We start from the raw sequence: 24,393 nt of genomic DNA, 5'->3' as shown, positions 1-24,393 counted from the left end.
CAATACATTATATGAGTATAATTAATCTAACAAACAACATTACAAGATAGTCCAAATGGTTTACCTTTTGCCTTCAACCCTTTCTTTCCTTAAAGATTGCTCACATTTATTTATTATATCAAGTAAACCCTTATCTAATTTAATAATGCATTAAGGGATTAAACAATCAAAGCAAGTCTTGTACAGTAAATTATTTTCTATCAGGCCACTAAACTTAGTATTGAAGCATACGCATTTTTATTTTTTTAAAAATTTTTATTAAGGTATAACTGCCATACAATATAATATTCGTTTTTGGTGTATAACATAGTGATTCAACATTTACTACACGATCACTAGTAGCCATCTGTCAATGTACAAAGCTATTTTGATATTGACTCCATTGCCTGTACTGCACACTACATCCCAGTGACTTTATTTTTGATAAAGAATATGTGATATTATGTAAATACATATGTTGGGATATTACTCAGCAATAAAAAAGCATATGTATTTTTATGAAATGTGAAGTCCATTTTTGGTCTTTGAGAAACATGTGGCAATTGAATTCCACAGGTTTGAATAAGTAAAGGACATTTAATTGTATCTCTTTATGAATGTTGTTTCTTTCTTCTTTCTCTCTGTTAGGAAATATGGCCATAATCACTGAAATTAGCATATTGCATTTTGGAAGACTTCTTAAGGGTTTTCTGATTCCCTTTCTATTCATAAAATTTGATCCAGGCATTAGGAATATTTTGGGAAAAAATTTAATCTTATAGGATGACAGCTTTGCAACCTTCACAACTTGTTATGAAATTCAATATTACATGGAACTATTTTATACTTTTCAATGGAAAATATTGTTTTTTCTCTTTCTACCACACATTATATACTAAATGATTTTAATTTTTCTAAATTTATTCTTTCCTCTTGCATGCAACTTACTGTTGACTCTTTGATCATCTTTCATTTCTCGAATGCATATTCTATGTTAAATAAAAGTAGCCTCTCATTTTTTCTTGTTTTAAATCTGAAGTTAGTTGTGCAGAGATAGGCATCTCTCTCTCTCTCTCTCTCTCTCTCTCTCTCTCTCTCTCTCGCTCTTATCTTGAATAACTAAAATTAAGACACTTCATATATTTACACAATTTAATCCTGTATATATCTCATAAAATAAAAATACACAGCAAATTAACTGATCAAAAATTAGGTTAAGTAATGACAATTTCTACACTGAGGAAGTAAAGCATAACATGATGAAGATAATAAAAAACTTAGGTGACCAATATAACTTTGAAAATTCAACCTGTTAAAAAGAATTCATTTTAGTAAAGTGAGAGATATATACAGAATAGACACTAATACTTAGAAAATAATATTTAAAAATAAAATGTAGCCGAAACCGGTTTGGCTCAGTGGATAGAGCGTCAGCCTGCGGACTGAAAGGTCCCAGGTTCGATTCTGGTCAAGGGCATGTACCTGGGTTGCGGGCAGGTGGGGGATGTGCAGGAGGCAGCTGGTCGATGTTTCTCTCTCATCGATGTTTTTGACTCTCTATCTCTCTCCCTTCCTCTCTGTAAAAAATCAATAAAATATATTAAAAAATAAAAAAATAAAATGTATTGGATAGAAATAAAAAGTGCAAGTAGTTGATAAAAGTATATTTCACAAACAAGCACCTTGTTTTCTTTCTATATCAGGCTTTTCTTCCTCTCAAATGAAAATGTTATTATAAAAAGACCATAATATATTGAAATGTGTCTTGTCAGTTAAATCCCCATTTTATTAACCTGCCCTATATAATAATGGTCTTAATGAGTTATGCTGAATTTTGTTCAGATCTTTATTTAAGTCTTTCCCAGAAAATGTATTATGGAATATATTACAATATGAGAAATTCATAAATTATATGAAACATTTTTCCAGGTAATTCATGATATGAAATTTGTTCTAATGAGTTTCTTTTTCATTTTTATCATGTTCTTATGAGAGGAAATAAAAGTAGTGATACCATTTTAAAAGACTATGAAAGCAGTGGTGCAATCAGATTACTAAATTAGGTTTTGAGATCAGACAGAAATATATTGAAAGTGGCCTTTATCACTTATTAGACATGTTACATTGAGCTTCAGTTTCTTTATCTGTGAAATGTATAATCATAGTACATCTTATTCATAAGGATGTCTTCAATATTTAATGAAGTGATGAAAGATTTTATGTCAGTAAGTGGTTCACAGGGCTAACAATTTTTAAGGAACGCTATGTTTTCATTTGTGTTATTAATTAGGATTATTTAAACATTATCTTCCTAATTCTCTCTTTACTTATTGGAGATCAATTTGCCTTATTAGAATATGTAATTGTTAATTGGAAGATAATATTCCTTTTGTTACCATGTGATAGCCTTACTGTTATTTTTAAAATGTCATCTGGAAGTGAGGATAAACGTTATGAAAAGTTTCCACTGCCTAAGTCACTCTGGTGCTACCTTCTGCCAAGGAGGAATACGTGAGGCTCTTTTTACACGATAAACATGGGCTTTCATCTCTCCCTGGTAGTCAGAGATGAGATGGAGGACACTGTGAAAAGGGGATTATAAGGAAAATGACTTCTTAGTTAGACAGTCACATTTGTCACTAGTCCCTTGTTTAAGCCACTTCAGATGGTCAATGTTCAGCCCCAAATTGAACAGTTTCAATCTTTTTCTGTTCACAATCTTTCTTAGCGCTCTCTCTCTCTCTCTCTCTCTCTCTCTCTCTCTCTCTCTCTCTCTCTCTCTCTCTCTCTCTCTCCCTCTCCATGCTTTGTGTGAGAACCTTGCATCTCATATTTCAGACACAGACTATTTTTTCCATGAGCAGTGTTTTTTATGTATTCATGCCAGAGCCTCGTGTATTTACGACTATTTTTCTTTCCTCAATCTCTGACCAAGAAGAGAACAAGGCCCTGATGAATGTCAAGTAACTCAGAGATATGAATACAAAGCTGATCTGAGTGACACAGAGAGGTGAATTATTGAACATAAATGGATCATGTCAGCCAAGAATTGTGACCAGAATATGGAATAGTTTATACTCTTTTTTCTTTGAGGTAAACAGAAATGGGAAAAATACAGATACAATGATTATATTCTATATTTAAAACAGAACAATAATTACAAACCAAATAAAATCAACATCCTACTAGTATATTCTGAATAATTAAAGTGTGGCTGGTAGGTTAAATATACTGCCCGTTTAACTCTAATTTTATATAAGGATTTAAATATCGACTGTATAGCTCACAATGAATTTATGTCCCATGAGTATACAAGACATGACAGACACAATCTAATGAAATATATATTTATGTACATGAAAAGGCTGTACTATTCCAGTAAAAATAGTTTATATTCCTATTACATTATATTTAAATGAATAAAAGCAAAAATTGCTCTTCTGGCAAAATACACTATAGCTATATTTATTTTAAATACATCTTGACTCATCTAGTCCTTATTAATTAGATTAGTAAGTCACCCATTTGATAAAGAGCACATGTAAGTAGCTGGTAAATGTGGAATTTTTAAAGTCTGTGAGTGATTATCTCACTCTTAGAGGATAAAGCAATAAGCACTATTAACTACTTGTGCATAATTTTCCTACATAAATTAGGTTTCATCTCCTAATGGAAGAATTAGTGAGAGAAAATGTATTTGAAAGTTGCTAATTTTTAGTGAATAGAAATGCTGGCTGCTGTGGTCAAGAATTCTCTGTCCTTTTTTGTCTGTTTTCTTTTAATACATTCTTTTTTTAATTTTTGTCTTTATTGATTAAGGTATTACATATGTGTCTTTATGTCTTTTTTAAATGTATTAGTTTCTACTAACATGGCTATTCAAAGAAAGCCAAATGAATTGAACTGGCAATAATTATATGTCAGTCCTACAAATTATTCCTTGAAAGAGAAATGAGTTCCCAGATCCTACTTCTGAAGTAAGAGTATTGGGAGAATGAGATCACTGGGAATTTTGTCTCATTGTCATGGACAAAAGTCTGGAGTAGGCAGATGATAAACATTCTGAGGTATCAACACAAAATAGAGCTGCTATGGTTGCCTTATATTTATCCTGTTCAGAAAATATCTGAAACCTATTTTCTGACTACACCTGAATTGGAGGTGAGTCTTCAATGGCTTAATATAGCCAATAAATATTATAAGGAACTATTAAAAACACACTCATCCTCAGTGGAAAACTGACCTGACTATGCAATGGAAAGACCAGGAGAAAAGAAAAAGAGAGGTGACATCACTGATTTACCCCATTTTGTACAATGTCCCTTAGGTGGGTTTATCTGATGTTTTCTCATGATTATATTGATTGAGGTTATATATTTTTGGCAAGAATGCCACAGAAGTAATGTTCCCTCTCACTGTATCACATCAGGGATACATACTGCTGATATTTCTTATTATTGGTGGCATTCGCTTCATTCAGCTGTTAAGATGATTTCTATAAGACGTCGTCACCCTAAAGTTATTTTTTTAGATTATTAAAAAATTTCTTGGGGAAAATAATTTAAGAATACGCTAATGCCCTATTTTCCTTCAATTTTTGCCCAATAATTTTCGATCCATTTACTTTAATCAGAATAAACTCATAGATATTAATTTCATTCTGAGTTGTAATTCAGTATTACCATTATTTTTTTTACTCTATTTCATTTTATTACTTATTTTATACTCAAATTGTTCTGCAATTGGCCTTTGGGAGATATATATATATATATATATATATATATATATATGACAAATAAACTATTAAATAATTTGTGTAGTTATGTCATATGATTACCTGTAAATATTTATAAAAGTCAACTTTTAAATTTTTAAATATTTAATAACAATGAACATTTTTAATAACTATTTAATTATATTGAATATGCATAAATCAACATTTGGAACTTCCTAATATATTTAAATGTTGTTTCAGTTTTAAATATACAGTGAAATTTTGAAAATATCTTTTTAAAATATCTCTATTTTACATATGAGGAAAGTTCATCTCATAACGAAAAAGTAAATGGAAAGATTGTACAAATGCAGAATTATAAATAAAAATAAATTTGTTTTGATTAGTATCTATAGTAACTACATTTCTTTCTTTTTTCCAATTCCCCCCCTCCTTATTTTCTTGACTGATTTATCTTCCTATTTTTTAATTATGCATATACACATATACATAAATGCATAGATATTTGCTTAAAATGTAAATTTTTGGCAACATTTTATTTTATTCAGCCTTCAACTAGATACCTTAATATTATTTGAATACTTTGTCCTTGGTACAGAATTTATTTAAATGGTGTCTTGTTTACTTTTCAGTAGTAACTCATAATTACTGTTTAACTTTCAGGAAATTTTAAGGGCTAAATAATTGTTTGCTACACTACAAAGCAATTTCTGGTTATTGTGGCCTAGGAAAAATTTTGAGAATTAAACACCTTTATAGAGTTATTATTTCTGAATAATAGGTCAAGGTAGGTAAAGCCATGATAAAATGGACTAGAATTGGCTATTAATACTAATATACATGAAATTTGGGCATATCATATTTGTTAATTTGAAGGTAAAAGTAAGTTATGTAACAATATATCATTTAATACATACATAATACTAAAACCATCAGTAATAGTGCAAATATTGGCCCCAGATTATAACGACCAAAATGTGATAGAAGCAAAAAACAAAATATGTAAAAGTGATTTTGTGTATTGGCTGGTAAAAAATTCATAACTTTTTTCAAAAGTCGATGTGTTAAATAGGGATGTGAATATTTGAAAACTACTCAATAATGCAACTCAACAAAGCAGGTATATCTACAAAAAACACTGACTATAAGAACATAGATTATTGCAATATATACTTCTTGCCTGAATTACTATGTTTTAGAGATAACACTGAGATTTCAGGAGACTTTATGATGCTCTTTGATCTCTGAAGCTTTAGAGAAGCTTGGACGTTGTCGTTAGCAACAGCAACAAGTTGTCACCTTATGTTATCCCTTTGATATATACCTGTTTTTAGTTCTATGAATTCAGATGTTTTTTGGTGGTCATGCATTAATATTCAGTGGACAATGCTATTGAACTAAATTCCAGGTGAAACTATTTTAAAATATTGAATACTATATGGTCTCAAATTATCAAAACTCCAATATTTGTTGTTGTTGTTTTTTCACATTGACCTTGTAATCTGCCTAGAAGCAGTATAATAGTTTTATGTGCCAATTTCAGTTTTGTCACAATTGCAGGCAAAGGGATTGAGATTCATTATTGTTCACTGATTAAATGACATAACATAAATAAATAAAACAATAATGTAATAATAAGGTATCAATGCTTCAGCATATTTTCTCCCTCAGTTTCAGTTCTCTGATTGAATTAGAATTGATGAAAGTTGCTATACAAATTAAAAGTCAAAATGAAATAATTAAAAGTGATTTATCAAACTTATTACTCAAGTGGTCATTTCTTTGATAGATTCATTAAAAAGTGAAATAGAAAGTAATGACCTGAATAAAAGTTTAGCTGAAGAGTATTCTTTATTAATTTTATTTTTCAAAAATCTGTTTTCTCTAAGATATAAGCAAAGCTATCTTGAAACTTCTAATTAATGTTAAACAGATGTAGCTTTACTAAGCATTAAAACTTAAAATTTCAAAAGGTCGAAAAATAGGATTTATCCTATCTAATAAAGAGGGAATATGCTAATTGACCCTCATGCCATTGCAAGAGATGGTGGTTCCCACAGCCAATAAGGAGAAATATGCTAATTGAATGCCCCACCCTCAAAGATGGCAGTGCCCACAGCCAATAAGGAGGGAATATGATGATTGACTGCCATGCCCTCAAAGATGTCGGTGCCCACAGCTACAAGATGGCAGCGCCCAGTCTCCCCAGCCCCCCAGCCACCCAGGGCCAACCTGAAGCATGCAAACCTTGGATGGCGGCTGCCCAGCCAATGCCCAAGGCTCAGACAAGCCACGGCTGTTGGCTGCCCAGCCACCCAAGGTGCAGGCAAGCCTCAGATAGCAGCTGCCCAGCCACTCAGCGCCTCCCACGGCTCAGGTAACCAGGGCCGGCCGAGGCTTGAGCTGCCGGCAGTGGCAGCAGAAGAGGTGCGATGGGGGCATTGCCTTCCCCTGATTGCCAGGTCACCTCCCTCCCCTGAGAGCTCCTGGACTGTGAGAGGGGGCAGGCAGGGCTGAGGTATACCCCACTCCAGTGCATGAATAAAAACAAGTCTTAACTTTCTTCTATGCTGTATGTACAGCTATGCCAATCTACTTTTTAAAAAATTCTTTAGTGTTTAAATTATTACATGAGTCTCCTTCCCCCCCCCTTTGATGTCTAATTATTTTTGTATATTCTGTCCACATACATTTTAAAATTTTATCAATTGAATATTTTCACTAACAACATTATCAAACATATCATAAAGTCTTATCCTATCTAATAAAAGAGAAACATGGTAATTAGTGTATGACCGCTACCCTTCCCATTGGCTAATCAGGGCGATATGCAAATTAACTGCCAGCCAGGATGGAGACCGGCAGCCAGGCAGAGGATGCGAACAGGGAGGCTTGCTTGCTTCAGTGATGCAGGAAGCCAAGCTTCCCCACCTGCCTTGCCGGCCTCTCAGCTGCACTCTAAGCAACATTGTAACAAATATAGAAGCTAAACAAACCCCTGGGCTTCAGCCACCAGGACTGCAACATTGTTTCAAATACAGAAGGTAAACAAAGGCCAGAAACCTGCTTTCAGCAACGGAGGTCTCATAGCTGGAGCCGAGCCTCAGAGCTAAATCTGGCCCAGAATTAAAAAAAAGAAAAAGGAAAAAAGGACAGGTTGGGAGCTTCAGTCACCCGCCAGCTAGAAAATGGCACTCAGCCCCTCACCCAGGCTGGCCAGGCACCCCAGTGGAGACCCCCACCCTAAAGGGGGTGTGACCAGATGCAAACAGCCATCATCCCCTCACCCAGGCTGGCCAGGCACCCAAGCGGGACCCCCACCCTGATCCAGGACACCCTTCAGGGAAAACCAGCCAGCCCCACCCATGCACCAGGCCTCTATTCTATATAGTAAAAGGGTAATATGCCTCCCAGCACCGGGATCAGCGGAGCAGCGAGGCCTCCCAGCACCGGGATCAGCGTGACAGGGGGCAGCGACCAAACCCCCTGATCACCCTGCGGCTCTGTGTGTGACAGGGGGCAGGGCCACAACCTCCCTATCCGCCCTGCTCTGTTCATGACATGGGGGAGCTCCCCAAGCCCCTGACCGCCCTGAGGCTCTGTATGTGATAGGGTGCGGCGCCCCAACCCCCTGATCGGCCCTGATCTGTGTGTGACAGGGGGGAACTCCCCAAACCCCTATCGCCCTGCGGCTCTTTGTGTGACAGGGGGGAGCTCCCCAACCCCCCCCCCCATCGGCCCTGCCCTGAGTGTGACAGTGGCAGCGCCCCAACCCCCTGATCTGCCCTGCTCTGTGTGTGACAGTATGCGATACCCAAACTCCCCTATCGGCCCTGCTCTGTGAGTTACAGGGTGGAGTTCCTCAACCCCCCAATCGGCCCTGCTCTGAGCCCAACCAGGGGCTGCACCTAGGGATTGGGCCTGCCCTCTGCCACCTGGGAGCAGGCCTTAGCCAGCAGGTCATTTTCTCCTGAGGGGTCCCAGACTGCGAGAGGGAACAGGCTGGGCTGAGAGACCCCCTCTGCCCCCTGAGTGCACAAATTTTTGTGCACCGGGCCTCTAGTCTATATATATAAATGGCTAATATGCAAAGTGTCTCCATGGAAGTTTGACTGGAAGGCTGGGAGTTGACCACAAATGGGAGGTGCAGAACAAAGGAAGGCCTTGGACGGCAGCTGGCAGCTGGAGAAGGGAGGCTCCGGTCAGCAGCCAGAAGGCCCCTATCACCTTCCAGGCCTTGGGACCCTACCCTTGCATCAATTTCATGCACTGTGCCTCTAGTATATTATAAATTAACTGCATAATTAAAATATGCACATTGTGCAGTAAACATACAAAAGCATATATTAATATATGTATGCAATGAAGAATAATAATAAGCCCTCTCTGGTTTGGCTCAGTGCATAAAGCGTCAGTCTGCACATTGAAAGGTGCCAGTTTTAATTCCAGTCAAGGGCACATGCCCTGGTTGCAGTCTAGATCCCCAGTGGGGGATGTGCAGGAGGCAACCAATCAATGACTCTCTCTCATCATTGATGTTTCTATCGCTCTCTCCCTCTCCCTTATTCTCTGAAATCAATAAAAATCTATTTTAAAAAAACAAAAATAAAATGAAATCATGGAACTTCTGTTCAGCTTAAGAATTATATTATAAAAACAATGATGTTTAATTTTGGGCTGTACTTTATTCAATTATTTTGCCTGACTCAAGAGGCAACCACTATATTGAATTTTATATTTGTAATTTTCTTCTTTTATATTATATTTATCACACATGTATGCATCTTTGTACAATATAATGTTTAGCTTAGATTGTTTTTAAACTTTGTATTAACCTTTTTCACATTTATGCAAATGATTTGTTTATGCAGCATTAAATTAGAGATGTTTCCACATTGTAATGTTTCATTATACAGTAGTCTTCCCTTAGCAGTTTCCCTATCCATAGTTTTAATTAGTCATAGTCAATGTTGGTCCAAATATATTAAATGGCATATTGCAGAGACAAACAACTTATAAGTTTTAAATTGTGCTTCATTCTGAGTCACTTGATGAAATCTGGCACTGCCCATTTCACCACTGATCATTTATTTATCCAGCATATCTATGCTACCTATCCATTAGTTACTTAGTAGCTTTCTTGATTATCAGATTGAATGCCCTGGCATCACAATGATGCCTGCAACTAACCATTATTTTAATTAATAATGGTCCCAAAATGCAAAAGATGTGATGCTGGCAATTCAGATATACCAAACAGAGGACATAAAGTGCTTCCTTTAATAGAAAAGGTAAATACAGTACAGTAGGATATTCGGAGAAGAGAAAAAGGGAGAAGAGACCACATTCACATAACTTGTATTACAGTATAGTTTTATAAGTGTTTTTACTATTAGATTTTTTTTTATATTTTATTGATTTTTATACAGAGAGGAAGGGAGAGGGATAGAGAGTTAGAAACATCAATGAGAGAGAAACATCGATGAGCTGCCTCCTGCACACCCCCTACTGGGGATGTGCCCGCAACCAAGGTACATGCCCTTGACTGGAATCAAACTGGGACCCTTGAGTCTGCAGGTCAACACTCTATCCACTGAACGAAACCAGTCAGGGCCTATTAGATGTTTATCTCTCTCTCCCTCTCCCTTTTTCTCTCTATTCAATCAATGAGAAACATATACTCTAGTGAAAATAATAATAATAATAATCCTATCTCATAAAAGAGAAACATGGTAATTAGCTGTACCTCTGCTACCCTTCCAATTGGCTAATCAGGGCGATATGCAAATTAACTGCCAGCCAAGATGGCGGCCGCCAGCCAGGCAGCTTGAAATGAACACGAGGCTTGCTTGCTTCAGTGACGGAGGACTCCAATGTTCCCCGCCTGCCCCTGCCGGCCTCTGAGCTTGCAGTTTGAAACATTTTTACAAATATAGAAGCTAAACAAAACCGCAGAAACCTGCTTTCAGCCAGCCGGGATCTCAGAGCTGGAGTTATACATTGTTTCGATTATAGAACCCAGACAAACCAGATACCTTCTTTCAGCAGCCGAGGCCTAAGAGCTGGAGCCAAGCCTCAGAGATAAAGCTGGCCCAGAATAAAAAAAGAAAAGAAAAAAAGGAGCAGTTGGGAGCTTCAGTCACCCGCCTGCCTGAAAACAGCCCTCAGCCCCTCACCCAGACTGGCCAGGCACCCCAGTGGGGACTCCCGCCCTGATCCAGGACACCCTTCAGGGCAAACCAGCCGGCCCCGACCCGTGCACCAGGCCTCTATCCTATATAGTAAAAGGGTAATATGCCTCCCGGCACCAGGATCAGCATGACAGGGGGCAGCGACCAAACCCCCTGATCGCCCCGCGGCTCTGTGTGTGACAGGAGGCAGGGCCACAACCTCCCTATCCGCCCTGCTCTGTTCGTGATAGGGGAAGGCACCCCAACCCCTTGATCAGCCCTGCTCTGTGCCTGGTAGAGGGGAGTTCCCCACCCCCCTGATTGGCCCTGCTCTGTGGGTAATAGAGGGCGGCGCCCCAACCCCCCCTCCCACGGCCCCTGCTCTGTGTGTGACAGGGTAGAGCCATAACCTCCCCATCGGCCCTGCCCTGAGTGTGACAGGGTGCAGCGCCCCAACCCCCTGATCCGCCCTGCCTTGTATGTGACAGGGGCGGTGCCCCAACTCCCCCATCGGCCCTACTCTGTGAGTGACAGGGGGGAGCTCCCCAACCCCCTGATCGGCCCTGCTCTGTGCATGACAGGGGGTGGCGCCACAACCTCTCCATCGACCCTGACTTGAATGTGACAGGGGGTGGTGCCCAAACCCCCGAATCGGCCCTACCCTGAGCGTGACTGAGGGTGGCATCACAACCTCCCAATCCACGCTGCTCTGTGCATGACAGGGGGCAGCACCCCAACTCCCCAATCGGCCCTGCTCTGAGCCCGACCAGGGCTGCACCTAGGGATTGGGCCTGCCCTCTGCCACCCAGGAGCAGGCCTAAGCCAGCAGGTCGTTATCTCCTGAGGGGTCCCAGACTGCGAGAGGGCACAGGCCGGGCTTAGGGAACCCCCTTCCCCCGAGTGCACAAATTTTTGTGCACCGGGCCTCTTGTCCTATATAATAAAAGCCCAGTGACCAAAACGGTGGAACAACCAGAATGACTATGGCCCCTTGCACCAGCAGGCCCTCCCTCCCAGCGAGGGGTTAGGGATGATCGGGCAGGCAGGCGAGCAGTTAGGGGAAATCAGGCAGGCAGGCAAGTGGTTAGGAGTGATGAGGCAGGCAAGGCAGTGGTTAGGGGTGATCAGGCAGGCAGGCAGGCAGGTAAGCAGTTAGGAGCCAGTGGTCCCAGATTGCAAGAGGGATGTCTGACTGCCTCTCTGGTATTTTTACAGAAGCTTTATCCATTTTTAAAGTTAAAGACACTATTGCAGAGCCTAACCAAATTTATGAATATTACAGATGGCAAGTAATCCCAGAGCTAGGGAGGGGGACCAGGGGCGGGAGTTTGGTGGGGGGGGGGGCGGGGGAAGATACCTACTAAGTGAAGGTCCTGGTGACTAACTGGCATTATTCTGCACAGAGGCATCTCACCCAAACTACTTCAAGAAGAAGGCTGTGCTGAACTGCCTGCCTTTGCATTGACTTACCTGCCTGCACTGTGTTTTTGCCACCTGAACCAGCCCTTAGAAATATTTTCTGAATTCTTTTTCAACCAATATGGTTGAGGCTTTCCCCAACCAATTAGAGCTTTACAGCTCTGACCAATCAGAGAAGCTCTATTCTGACCAATTAGGACTGTGCCTTTTGGGCCAATCAAACTATGAAGACTTGGAGCCCTCATTTGCATGAGGACAGACCAATCAGGGACCAGGGCTGAAGATACTCCCCTTTGGCTGGGATAACTAACTTTTCCTTTCTACTGAAGAATGAAAATGTGTGTTCTTGGCTGAGCTGAGGCAGCTGAAGATGTCCTCCCAGAACAGAGTGAAGCCAACCATGGCAGAGTGGAACCAGCATAGCTCAAAGCACAAAGCATCAGGGAGCAGAGCAGTGATGTCTGGTTAGAGAGGAGCCTGGCCCCAGGACCCCCTAGCCACAGGACTACCTGATCCCAGGACCACCTGGCCCTAAGAGCACCTGGCCTCAGAGCTGTTCTAGAGCTGTGCTGTACCAAAACTAAGTTGTTTTGCACTGAATAAAATTTACTTCACTGCACCCCAAGCCAGGGATTCTTGTTGGTGGTGAATTTGCGCCAATGACTATCAGTTTACACAATATATAATTGCTTAATTATCAACATAAATATTTCAATTACACCTGACACGGGCAAGTGCAATTAAAGATTTAATGTTGATAAGAAAATTTTGTATAGTTATCAGGGCATAAATAGTTGAGCTACACTGTTTAATAGAAGCTATTGAAATGTTGGCTCCTAGAAAACAAAATAATAACAAAAACCCCATCTAAACTTTTAATTCAAATAGGAAATTATTTTAATTGCAATTTTATGAGGTATCACAAAATTTGTTGATTGTTTAATAAGTTTTAAAGATATGTAAGAATTCCCTGAGATTCCTTTTTATTTGTGTGTATTAAATATAATATATGTAAAATAAATAATATTTTGCTATTTTCTTGTCCTTAAAACAGAATGTTTATATTTTATAGGCTTTTAATTCTGATATATTTAAATATTTTCACATTATTCCATCCAACATACAGACAAATGTATTTAATATTGTGGAACTGATTTAAGTTACTAAAATTTAAGGGTCATTTATTTATTAAATACAAGGTCATAATATTATTGTGTCCTCTTATTTTATGACATAGTCCATCAACTTTTCTAGGTGAAGATTGATCTGTATCCTCTTCCTGCCATCTCGATTGTCAGATATATAGTTTTATTAGGATTGACCTGTCAACCATGAGATGTTGTCAGCTATAACCCTGGAAAATAAAAATAGTTTGTATTTTTTCAGAGCTCCAATATGTGCCCAGGCAAATCTTCTAGTATGTATGCTCTATTATAAGGAATCCCTAAATAGCCATTCATTTTAGTTCAAGGCCAAAACCCTTAAATTAAAATGAATGCTTGTGATGCATATTTGGCAGGTGAGTAGTAATATGCTTAAATGTAAAAATACTTCCTCTAGATACAGCTGTTCTCAACCTGTGGGTCGTGACCCCTTTGGCTGTTGAACTACCCTTTCACAGGGGTCGCCTAAGACCATCCTGCATATCAGATATTTACATTGCTATTCATAACAGTAGCAACATTACAGTTATGAAGTAGCAACGAAAATAATTTTATTGTTGGGTCACAACATGAGGAACTGTATTTAAAGGGACAGAAGGTTGAGAACCACTGCCACTATATCACTGTAAATAGCTCATTCTATGTGATCAAATTTCCACTGTGAGAATAATTACTACCATAATTTAGAGTATATTTTTTTCTCTCTTCTTTTATTAGAAGTTGTTTAGACCTTGAAGAAATCATTGTTTGTATTTGATGAAAAATTCTCTAGTTCTTATATTTCTTGGCTTACTGATGCATTGCTTTACTGCTAAGGAAATTAGTTAGTAGGTATTGTTATCATATGAAAGTAGTAATGCTAGACATTGTGAAACTAAATAATTAAAGTGATAAATGAAGCAGAATCCCTGCTTAAAGAGCTCATAACTTAATAAGGCTGTATTCCCCTGAGGCCTCTAAATATATCATGTAAGAAGTGATCTTTAAAATGGCTGTCCTATGTAATGACTAGCATCAAACAAGCGTATACTGATGATTTTCAAAGGCTAAACTGAATCCTATTGATTTGTCCTACCTTCTACTGCATTTCCTAATTCCTGTCTGATATCTTTAACATCCAATTTCTTCCTATAGTCACCTCTGCAAAACCACACACATTTGACCCATGCTTAGTGCAGCTACTCTTCCTTTTATTTTCACTGAGCAGCCAGATGGTGTCAGGTCCCCACTTGTTCATAATGTCCACGTAAGCATCACCCCTGGTCCTGAGCCTCATCCTACCTTTTGATTGACATTCTAAAAAAGGATCATAGTGATGGGGCAAAAGAGAATAGGACACTTACAATTCATATTATTAATAAACACTCTTCCCTAATGATTTACATTAGTTTTCAGAAACGCTATGAAAACTATAAAATATTTGTACTTAAAAGAATGCTTTAATTAAAATTTTGTTTTCCCCAAATTCATCAATTCAACGTATTGTATTTCTTTTATATTTCAATCTATTTTATTTAATGCATATACAAAAAAGCTTGACTGAATTACACAATTTGTGTCCACGTATTTGATAGGAGTCCATTTTCAAGGTGAACCTCTAAGGCTAGAATCAGGATATCATCAATGAAGGTCAGGCTATTCTTGTGAGTATTTAAAAATAAGTAATAGCTGAGCAACCAGAGTTTATTGTTCATTTATTGTCTAAAGTAATTAAATCTTTTTTGAAGAAATGTGGGATATCATTGTCATGATGTAGCCTCTGCCTATTTTTTCAGCTTCTTATTTTGCTGCCTTTTACTGCCTTTTACTTATCCTTACACATACATTTGCTTTCTTGGGTTATCAGGTTATTAATACCTCCCCAAAGGCATAATGAAATTTCATAACTCACTATATATATATTTTTATTTTGCCACATAACCAGGAGCTCTTCTTATTCTTTTCAGCTTAAGGTCATTCTCTTTAGGCTATAAATATAACTCATTAAGTCATCTTTATGCATCTTTGTTGTTATAGTTCCCACCTTAGAGCATACCTATTATAGTGATTACATATAAATTTAATTAATTTATCTGGCTCTTATGCTATGTTGGAGCTCCTTGAAGGCTGAAATTGTGTTTCATTCAATTCTCAATTAATAGAAGTTGCCATTTCTATTCAACATAGTACTAAAAATTCTAAACAGAGCAATTAGGAGACAAAAAAATAAAGGCATCTAAATCAGAAAGTGAGATGTAAAACTCTCTATCATAGATGACATGATATTATATGTACTAATTCTTAAATACTTGGGGAAAAATTGTTAGAACTTATATTCGGTGCAGTTTATTTAACAAATTAAAATTAGTTGCATTTGCATACACTAACAATGAACTACCCCCTCAAAAAATTAGAAAACAATGCTATTTACAATGGCATCAAACATAATAAAATATGTAAAAATAAGGCTAGCCAAATAAATGAAAAGTGTGTATACTGAAAACTACAATATATTGATGAAAGAAATAAAAGAAGACAATTGAAAAGACACCCCATGTTCATATATCAAAAAAAAACTTACTATTTTTTAAATGTTCATACCACCCAAAACTATCTTTAGAGTCAATGTTATCCCTATTAAAACCCCAATGACATTTTGTAAAGAAAGAAAGAAAAATCTTAAAATTTATATTAGGCCACAAAAGACCCAGAATGGCCAAATTGATCTTGAGAAAGCACAACAAAGCTGAACGCATCATACTTTCATAATTCAAGATGCTACAAAGCTATGGTAATCACAACACTTTGACCCTGGCATAAAGATAGACATAGAGACCAATGAAACAGAATACAAAAATGCGTCCAAGCTTGGATGGTTAACTGATCTTTGACAATGATATCAAGAATACACAATGGAGAAAGGAAAGTCTATTCAACAAATGATGTCAGAAAAACTGGATTTCCAGGTGCAAAAATATGAAATTGTACCCCTGTCTTACACCTTATATAAAAATCAATTCAAGATGGATTAAAAACTCAAACTACAAAAATACTAGAAAAAACATAGAATAAAATATTGATATTGTTCTTATCAATTATACCTTGGCTATGACACCAAAACACAGAAAATGAAAGCAAAAATAGACAAGTGGGATTATCTACATACTAGAGGCCTGATGCACAAAATTTGTGCAAGAGTAGCCCTTCCTTCCCCCAGCTGCTGGCACCAGCTTCCCTCCAGCACCCGGGACCGGAGCTTCACTCGCACCACAGCTTCGTCCGGAAGGTCGTCTGGAAGGACATCCATTCTAATTAGCATATTATGCTTTATTTATTGTTTTAGATATAAAATGCTAATATGCTAAGTGTCCATCCGATCAGTTACTATGATGTGCACGCTGGCCATTTACAAACGCACCATGGAACTGATGCCCACAAAGCAACACTCAGCTTCCTTCAAGTGGGACACAGGCCCTGCCAACACCCCAGAGTGACAGCCCACCAAATCACAGCTGACACTGCCGAGAACCCATGGAGCAAAAAGTAGACCACAGCCCAGACCAGCCCAGAAACGGTGGCTGTGGGCACGGGGTAATGACGACTCGTAGCAATGCCTGGCTTCCTCTCCCAAGCTACTACCCTCCTTGGAGTTTCTTCAGCCAAGGAACACGACTTGCTTTAGAGCCAGGTGCAAACATTTTACACTTTAATCAAATGTCTGTGTAGCATTTTCCCATGCCTCATCTCATTTGAATCTCACAGAAATCCTGGAGTAGGTAGATAGGAGACTTGTTGGAATCCTATTTTCTTTTCATTAGTCAGAAAACGGAGATTTAGAAAGTTTAGAAACTTGACCCTACTAAAAAGAAGTAAGAAATGGTGAACCTTGAAAATGATTTCACGTTTTCTCACTGCACAGAATATAGCCAAACATTGCTGCAGTTAAATGTTTTACCCTTTGTTCTCCCTGAATAATCTACAATAATCATCTGCTTCATGTTGATATTTACTTCTGTGTTGCTGACAATTACCTGAAAAAGAAGTTGGGGTGCTTCACTGGGCTGGAAAAAGTTTAGCTAAATCAGAAAGCAGGTCTAATTAAGCAAGTTTATTTTATATCTGTAAAAGGCTAAGTTGACTCGCACAATCACAGTACATATAGAGCTCTTGCTGGCACCAGTTGCACACATGTGTTTTCATCTGTCATTGTTGATCTTGAATTTGGTTGACACTTCTATTATAGAGAAAGGGTGAATAGTGATATTAAAATATTTCTTTTAATTAATTTCCTTTCAATGTGCATGAATTTGTGCACTGGGCCACTAGTATAAAACTAAAAAGCTTCTTTCTGCAGAGTAAAAGAAACAATAATTTCTCTCAATTTAAATACTTCATTTTGAATTGTTATCCTTTTGACCTCAATATTCCAGTACAACTCAGCTTGCAAGTTTCACTTTATCGTTATAAGTGTGAAAACTAATTTCTGTTAACCCTAGGCCACCAAAAGACTCCATCAGTGCTGAACCAGTCTCTCCACAGTTATCACAAAAGAGATGGAGAGAACACCGACACATTTAGATCCATACAAAAATTTGGAGTTACAAGAACAACTTTATTTTTAAAATTCAGGAGATTTTCTTTCTATCATTTTAGGTAACATCAAATTTCAGAATAATTCCTTTATGAAGAGTTACACAAAATATTCTCTATGTTGGGTAACATTGTAAATTAATTTTTATGTATTTCTACCTAATTTGCTCCATATCTGATAAACTTCTGATGTTTTTGCTCATAAGTTAGTAAAATGTCAACTGTTAACTAATTGATAAGATATATCATTTGGACAAAGATACCATAATATTGCTTTAAATGAAATACAGCCATAATGATAGTTAGCTTTGAAAATTATTTTTGAGCACACTTTCCTACTGGGTTCATTGAATATCAGAATTGATATTGGCAATGTAACTCTAAGGTAAAAAGTAAAGTGGCCTTCATAAAGTTATTTCTTATAGCACGTTACATCAAGGAACTAAGAAAGTGGCCTCAAATTACTTCTTTAAAAAATATTTGCAGTCCTTTTATTGACAAAATATAACTGAGATACTTATTTTATACATTTAAATTATCTTGAGATTTGACAATAATATTTAGCTATTGTGAAATCCAGAAATGAAACTATACAAAATAGTTTTAGAAACACATGTATTTCTACCTGCACATACACTTACAAATCATACAAAGATACATATTTATTTTAAAATAAAGGCTTTGAAAAATGAAACCATTTCACCTAATTACCAAGGTGGGACAAGAAACCTTTCATACAAAAATAAAAATTAAAGTAGAAATAACACTTTCAACTTAGTTTTCTAATGTCTTCAAAATCACATCAATTTTAAAAATCACTACTTTTGAGAACAAAACTATAACTATTCCCCTCCCATTTCTGTTATGCTTATACTAAAACATAAAAAGTACTCTAAAAAAAATAAATGCAATTCTTACATTTTAAGCCATTTTAATATAAAGGATAGCAATTCAAATCATTTTTACATTTCTACTTAAGTTTATATTGTACTGGAATTATTTTAAATGGAAGGATTAGTATCATGACAATACTTTAGGAGCAGTCTTAGACATCCACATCTACATTATTGGACATTTCACAGTTTACTTAAATAAATTTTCTAATATGCACCAAATTATCTAACACAAGAAATCTATAATGCTAATCTGTTTTGAGAGCAGATAGTCAGTATTTACTATACTGCCTTTTGAAAATATATTGACTTTTTTAAATACTTAAATTAGTCATATTACTTGGTAATAACATATGAGGAATACATGAAAATTCTTCATTGACTATTGAGTCTCTACATGACTACTTTTTAAACACATTTTTTTTAATAAAGAAAAATAGTGTTTGTATTTTTAGCCAGTGGAGCAGAATTTTAAGATGAGAAGTAACAAGGATTATATGTCAATGCTGGTTTCTAAGCTACAAATCTTGTTTGTTATAATAATAATAATGTTAGAGTCTTTGAAAATCATGATTACAATTAAAAGCTTGGAACAGCATGATCAAGCTAATGGCAACCTCTTGAATCCCATTTTAAGTTAGTTCTGCTTCCAAATAACACTTTTAAGTGGTTTCAAATAACATAGCTGATTAGCTAGCATTGGTTTAGGAACTTTTTTCAATGTTCCGCTGTGTAACTTTTGGCATCAAAAAGGATAGTGAGCACTTTTGCTTTGAGATGAATAAAAAAAAAAAATCAAGCACTGAAATACGAGTGGTTTCTATAGCAGGGTAAATATCCTTATTTAAATAATGTTCTCCCCAAAATTAAAGTAACATTTTACTTCTCCCTCTGAGAGTTTATTAAAGAAAGGAAATCAGAATTTTTTTTTCAGTTGAGGTGAAAAAAACTGCCTCATAAGTTTATATGTTGTAAGCCACTGCTTGAGAGGGAATGCAGTAAACGTAGTTCAGAGATAAACCACTATATTACACTTTTCCAATTCCGTGGTGTCCATAGACATACTTCATAATCTCCCTCATGGTAAGGCACTTTTCAAATTCTGGAAGAACAGTTCCTAATTGCATTAGCCTAGGAGCTACATCAAATGGGTAGGATATTGTCTGTGTTATTACTCCAGCAACACCACCACAAAGTAAGCTTATGTGAATTTTCAAAACTAAGACATTAGGATTGTCTGGTGAAGGTCTGCCAAGAAGGATGGGCACATGGGAAAGCCCAACACTCTTTAAGATACCAAAAGTGAAAAATGAAACACCTATCTTAGCGTAGCAGGCTTCAGGCCTCTGTAAAATCCAAGGAACCACCTTTCTTTACATAAATTGTTTTTAAATGCTTGAATAATTTCTGTGTGTTTCCTTTTCACCCAGAACGTTAGGTGTGCTCTGACCATGTCAAGAGGGTAAATGCGGTCAACTGCTATTATACCTGCCATGATCCAGCTATTAATCTGTGCATATGACCAGAAATTCCCAGCTTTGTAGTTATTAACGTTTTATAATGCTCAAACACCATAGACTGGATTGCACCATCAACAAATGAATCATGAGATCACAGTTAGATGCCCTCTCAGGGCATATGCCCAGCTTGCAGTCTCAATCCTCATTAGGGGGTGTGCAGGAGGCAGCCAATCAATGATTCTCTCTTATCATTGATGTCTCTCTCTCTCTCTTTCTCTCTCACTTTCTCTCTCTCTCCTGCTCTGAAATCAATAAAAATGTATTTGAAAATTTTGAATCATCATTGCACCCTTACCTTTATACAATCCAAGGTATCCCTCCTTTTGGGGAACATCATGCAATGCAGAAAATACTCCTAAATGTTTATAATGATGATTGTGAGCTTATAATAAAACTTCTACTCAATCCAAAGAAGCAACTGTTGTTTCAGCACAGCATCTCACAATACCTCTGGCCAGAAGGAGCCAAGCCAGTGTAAGTCTCTTCCTGCAGTGGGCCCTCTGGCTTCTGCCTCCTGCCGCATCACTGGAGGGCATCCCAAGAAGGGGTCGGCAGCTGCCAGGGCCACCACCATCAGGGCCAGGGCAGAGTCTGGCACTTTAGTCGCCAATTTACAATCAAGGGCGGGGACCATGGCCATTGCTGACACTGACACGCACCGACAGCCCCGCGGGTGGGGCAGAGTCTCAAATCATGTCTCAATTAAAACAATTATTTACATCAAAATCATTTGATCAAAGTAAAAAGTTTCTAATTTCATTATTGAATAATTAATCCCAGCTAATCAAGAATGAATATTTTCTCTATTCTTTAAATAATTCATAAAGTCCGTAATCTTTTTAAAAATACATATTTTATTGATTTTTTACAAAGAGGAAGGGAGAGCTATAGAGAGTTAGAAACATTGATGAGAGAGAAACATTGATCAGCCGTCTCCTGCACACTCCCTACTGGGTATGTGCTCCAACCAAGGTACATGCCCTTGACCCGAATTGATCCCGGGACCCTTGAGTCCGCAGGCCGACGCTCCATCCACTGAGTCAAACCAGCTAGAGCAAAGTCCATATTCTTATGTGAAAAATCAAACAGTTCACCTCTTTAACTTAGATAATGATTATTCTATTTTGGTAGCAGAGTTGGGTTCAAATTAACAGTTAATCTTGTAGAAATAAACATTGATATTATTTTTCTATGATTCTGGAAGGCAACAAAATACTCCTATTCTTTCCTATTTCTAGTGATCTAATTTATTTCCTTAAATTAAAAATAAAGTATAAAACTGAACCCTATATTAGGCAGATACATAAATTTAAATAAAAATTGAGTGCTCGCCCTAGCCGGTTTGGCTCACTGGATAAAGCGTCGGCCTGAGGACTGAAAAGTCCCAGGTTCGATTCCGGTCAAGAGCATGTACTTTGGTCGCAGGCACATCCCCAGTAGGAGGTGTGCAGGAGGCAGCTGATCGATGTTTCTAACTCTCTCTCTCTCTCCCTTCCTCTCTGTAAAAAAATCAATAAAACATATTAAAAAATATAATTAAAAAAATTGAGTGTTTAATGTATTTTTTATTGTTCTATTATAAATGCAATTCATTCACTCTTTAGTAGATGCTTTTGGATATTTTAGCTTTGCATAGTGAAATTATCAATATTTATGTATTTTTCCAAATATTATTCAGCATCATAATGAAAGTAAATGCCTACACCTTTATCTTCATGCATTTTTGGGAAAAGCCACTCATGTTATGAGGTGGTATGACATACCTACATAAAAATGTGTGTTTCTTAAAGGTAAAAATGAGTGTCCTTAGCAATTAGTCAGAAGTCTTTGTTAACTTATCCGTACTCTGAAAGAATAAATTAAATATAAAAATCTATTGCTTAAAGCCACTTGCCCTCTTTTTTTTTTTTTTTTTCAGCAATCCTGCTAGCTGCTTTTTTTTCCTTTCAAAAAAAAAAAATAGATTTACTTCTATTGTAAAGCCCACATATCAGGACAAAGCACTGCACACACAACTACAAATCATTGTAGGGGGAAAACCCTTAAAAAATAAAACTGCAGTTGCTTTTGTTATGCAGTTCCAGCTTGCGGACTCGAAGCCGGTTGGCAAAGGAGTTCTGGCCCCTGAGAAGAACTTCCCCGGGCGGCTGCCCAGATTTCTGCAGCCTCCGGCCTGGGCCTCTGACCAGGCCTCCGTGGTGGAGGCCACCTGGGGACTCTGAGGGTCTCTGCCTTCAGCAGGCCTGGGTGTTGATCCCAACGGGCAAAAAGACATTTCTAATGAATCTAGATCAGCAAAACCTCGCAGCCTTCAGGGATCTGAAAAGGACTTTACTTTTTTTCCCCTTTTATTATTATTTTTTAAAAGCCTCTTCCTCAGCTCCCACATTCCTGAGGTGGAGGAGGCACCAACCCCGTCTGCAGACCTGAACTCTGGCGTTGAATATGTGCTCCCGTCAGACAAAGGCTGGCAGGTGCCTTGCTAAGGGGATGACATGGGAAGAAGACCCAAAAAGGTCCAATATAGCAGAAAGGAAAGGAAGAAAAAAAGCCAGGAGAACAAAGGAAAAAACCTCAAAAATATTTCCAGCCCTGGCCTTTGTGACTCAGTGGTTAGAGCATTGGCCCACACACCAAAAGGGTCACAGATTTGATTCTTGGTCAAGGGCACATACCTGGGTCACAGATTTGATCCCAGGCCCCAGTCAGGGCTCGTGTGGGAGGCAACCTAGGGATGTGTCTCTCTCCCATCCATATCTCTCTCCCAGTCCCTCACTTCCTTCCACTTTCTCTAAAAATCAGTGGGAAAAAACCCAAAACTATTGCCATAGTTTAGGAAGAAACATGTCCCTGTTTTAGCAAATAAGGCAAAGGAAATTAGTGACTATTTTACCATGTTAGTAAAAATTACCAAGGAAAAGCTATAAAATTATTTGTAGATCTCCTGTCCTTCCTAAAACTCTTGTCCTGCATTCCCTGAATTAGCTATTAGATGCATCTGTCCCTGCTGCCAGCCACTCAAAGAGCAACATCAGTAGTAGGGCCAGGACTGCCTAAGTGGGTGAAGATTTCCACCCTCAGGCAGAGCGCTTTCTGTTCCACATGTGGTTGAGCATTTGGTACATTACAAAGAACACATGAAAATATATTATTGATTTCTATTTCTGGGTATTCTAAAATTTCTAATTTTTCCTCTGCTACAGTAAATAAAATACAATCTGCTGTAGAGAAATTGAGGTAGCAGTAATTTTAGGAATCATTAAGATTATTCCAGAAGCATAAAATAAAATGTTTTCCTTATTTTGCTGCTTGACTACCCACACCCCTTCCCCTTAAAGTTCTCCCAAATTTTCTGGAGGTACAGGATGATAAGAAGCCCCCCCCCCAAAAAAAAAAAATCAAACAAAAAAAAAACACATATTCCTGAACAAAAAAGTAATCTTGTGCAGGATTTTCCTATTTTTGTTCTAATGTATTTTTCATGAGAGATCACAAAATCTGATGTGACATATTATCTTTTACTCATTTTTTATTTTTAAGTAAGAAAATGTTCTTCTACAAGTAATAGCTTACCTTCTCTCCTGTGAGTATCCACAGTAACATGGTCAAACCTATATTATGGTGAATACCATTTAAAAACAGTTAACGGACCTTATTTTTCAGAGCAGTTTTAGGTTTATAGAAACAATGAGCTAAAAGAATAGGGAGTTCCCATATAACTCCTCTCTCACTCCACAGTTTCCTCTATCATTAACATCTTGTATTAGTGTGACATACTTGTTAAAATCAATGATATATAACTGATACATTGCTATGAACTAAAGTCCAAAATTGGGGTTTAGACTTTGTGTTGTAGTCATTGTATTTTGAAGGAAGCATAGTGTCATGCCTTCACCTTTATAATATTACTAGAGGCCTGGTGCACGAAATTTGTGAACTGGGGGA

The 24,393-nt window shown here is 37.5% G+C and overlaps 1 pseudogene across 1 annotated transcript; it reads right to left on the bottom strand.

Annotated features, from left to right (window-relative positions):
* Nucleotides 1-19,844: 19,844 nt before the first annotated feature.
* On the bottom strand, nucleotides 19,845-21,088 carry LOC308513692 (solute carrier family 25 member 16-like; annotated as a pseudogene). Its single transcript has 2 exons — nucleotides 20,897-21,088; nucleotides 19,845-20,524 (listed from the first exon to the last, which is right to left on the bottom strand). The product of its transcript is annotated as a solute carrier family 25 member 16-like (transcript).
* Nucleotides 21,089-24,393: the final 3,305 nt, after the last annotated feature.

The sequence above is a fragment of the Myotis nattereri genome (assembly GCF_964212035.1).
Source record: "Myotis nattereri genome assembly, chromosome: 2".
NCBI classification, from domain to species: Eukaryota; Metazoa; Chordata; class Mammalia; order Chiroptera; family Vespertilionidae; genus Myotis; species Myotis nattereri.
The sequence above is the reverse complement of the archived record's forward strand: the minus strand, read 5'-3'. Positions and strand labels throughout refer to the sequence as shown.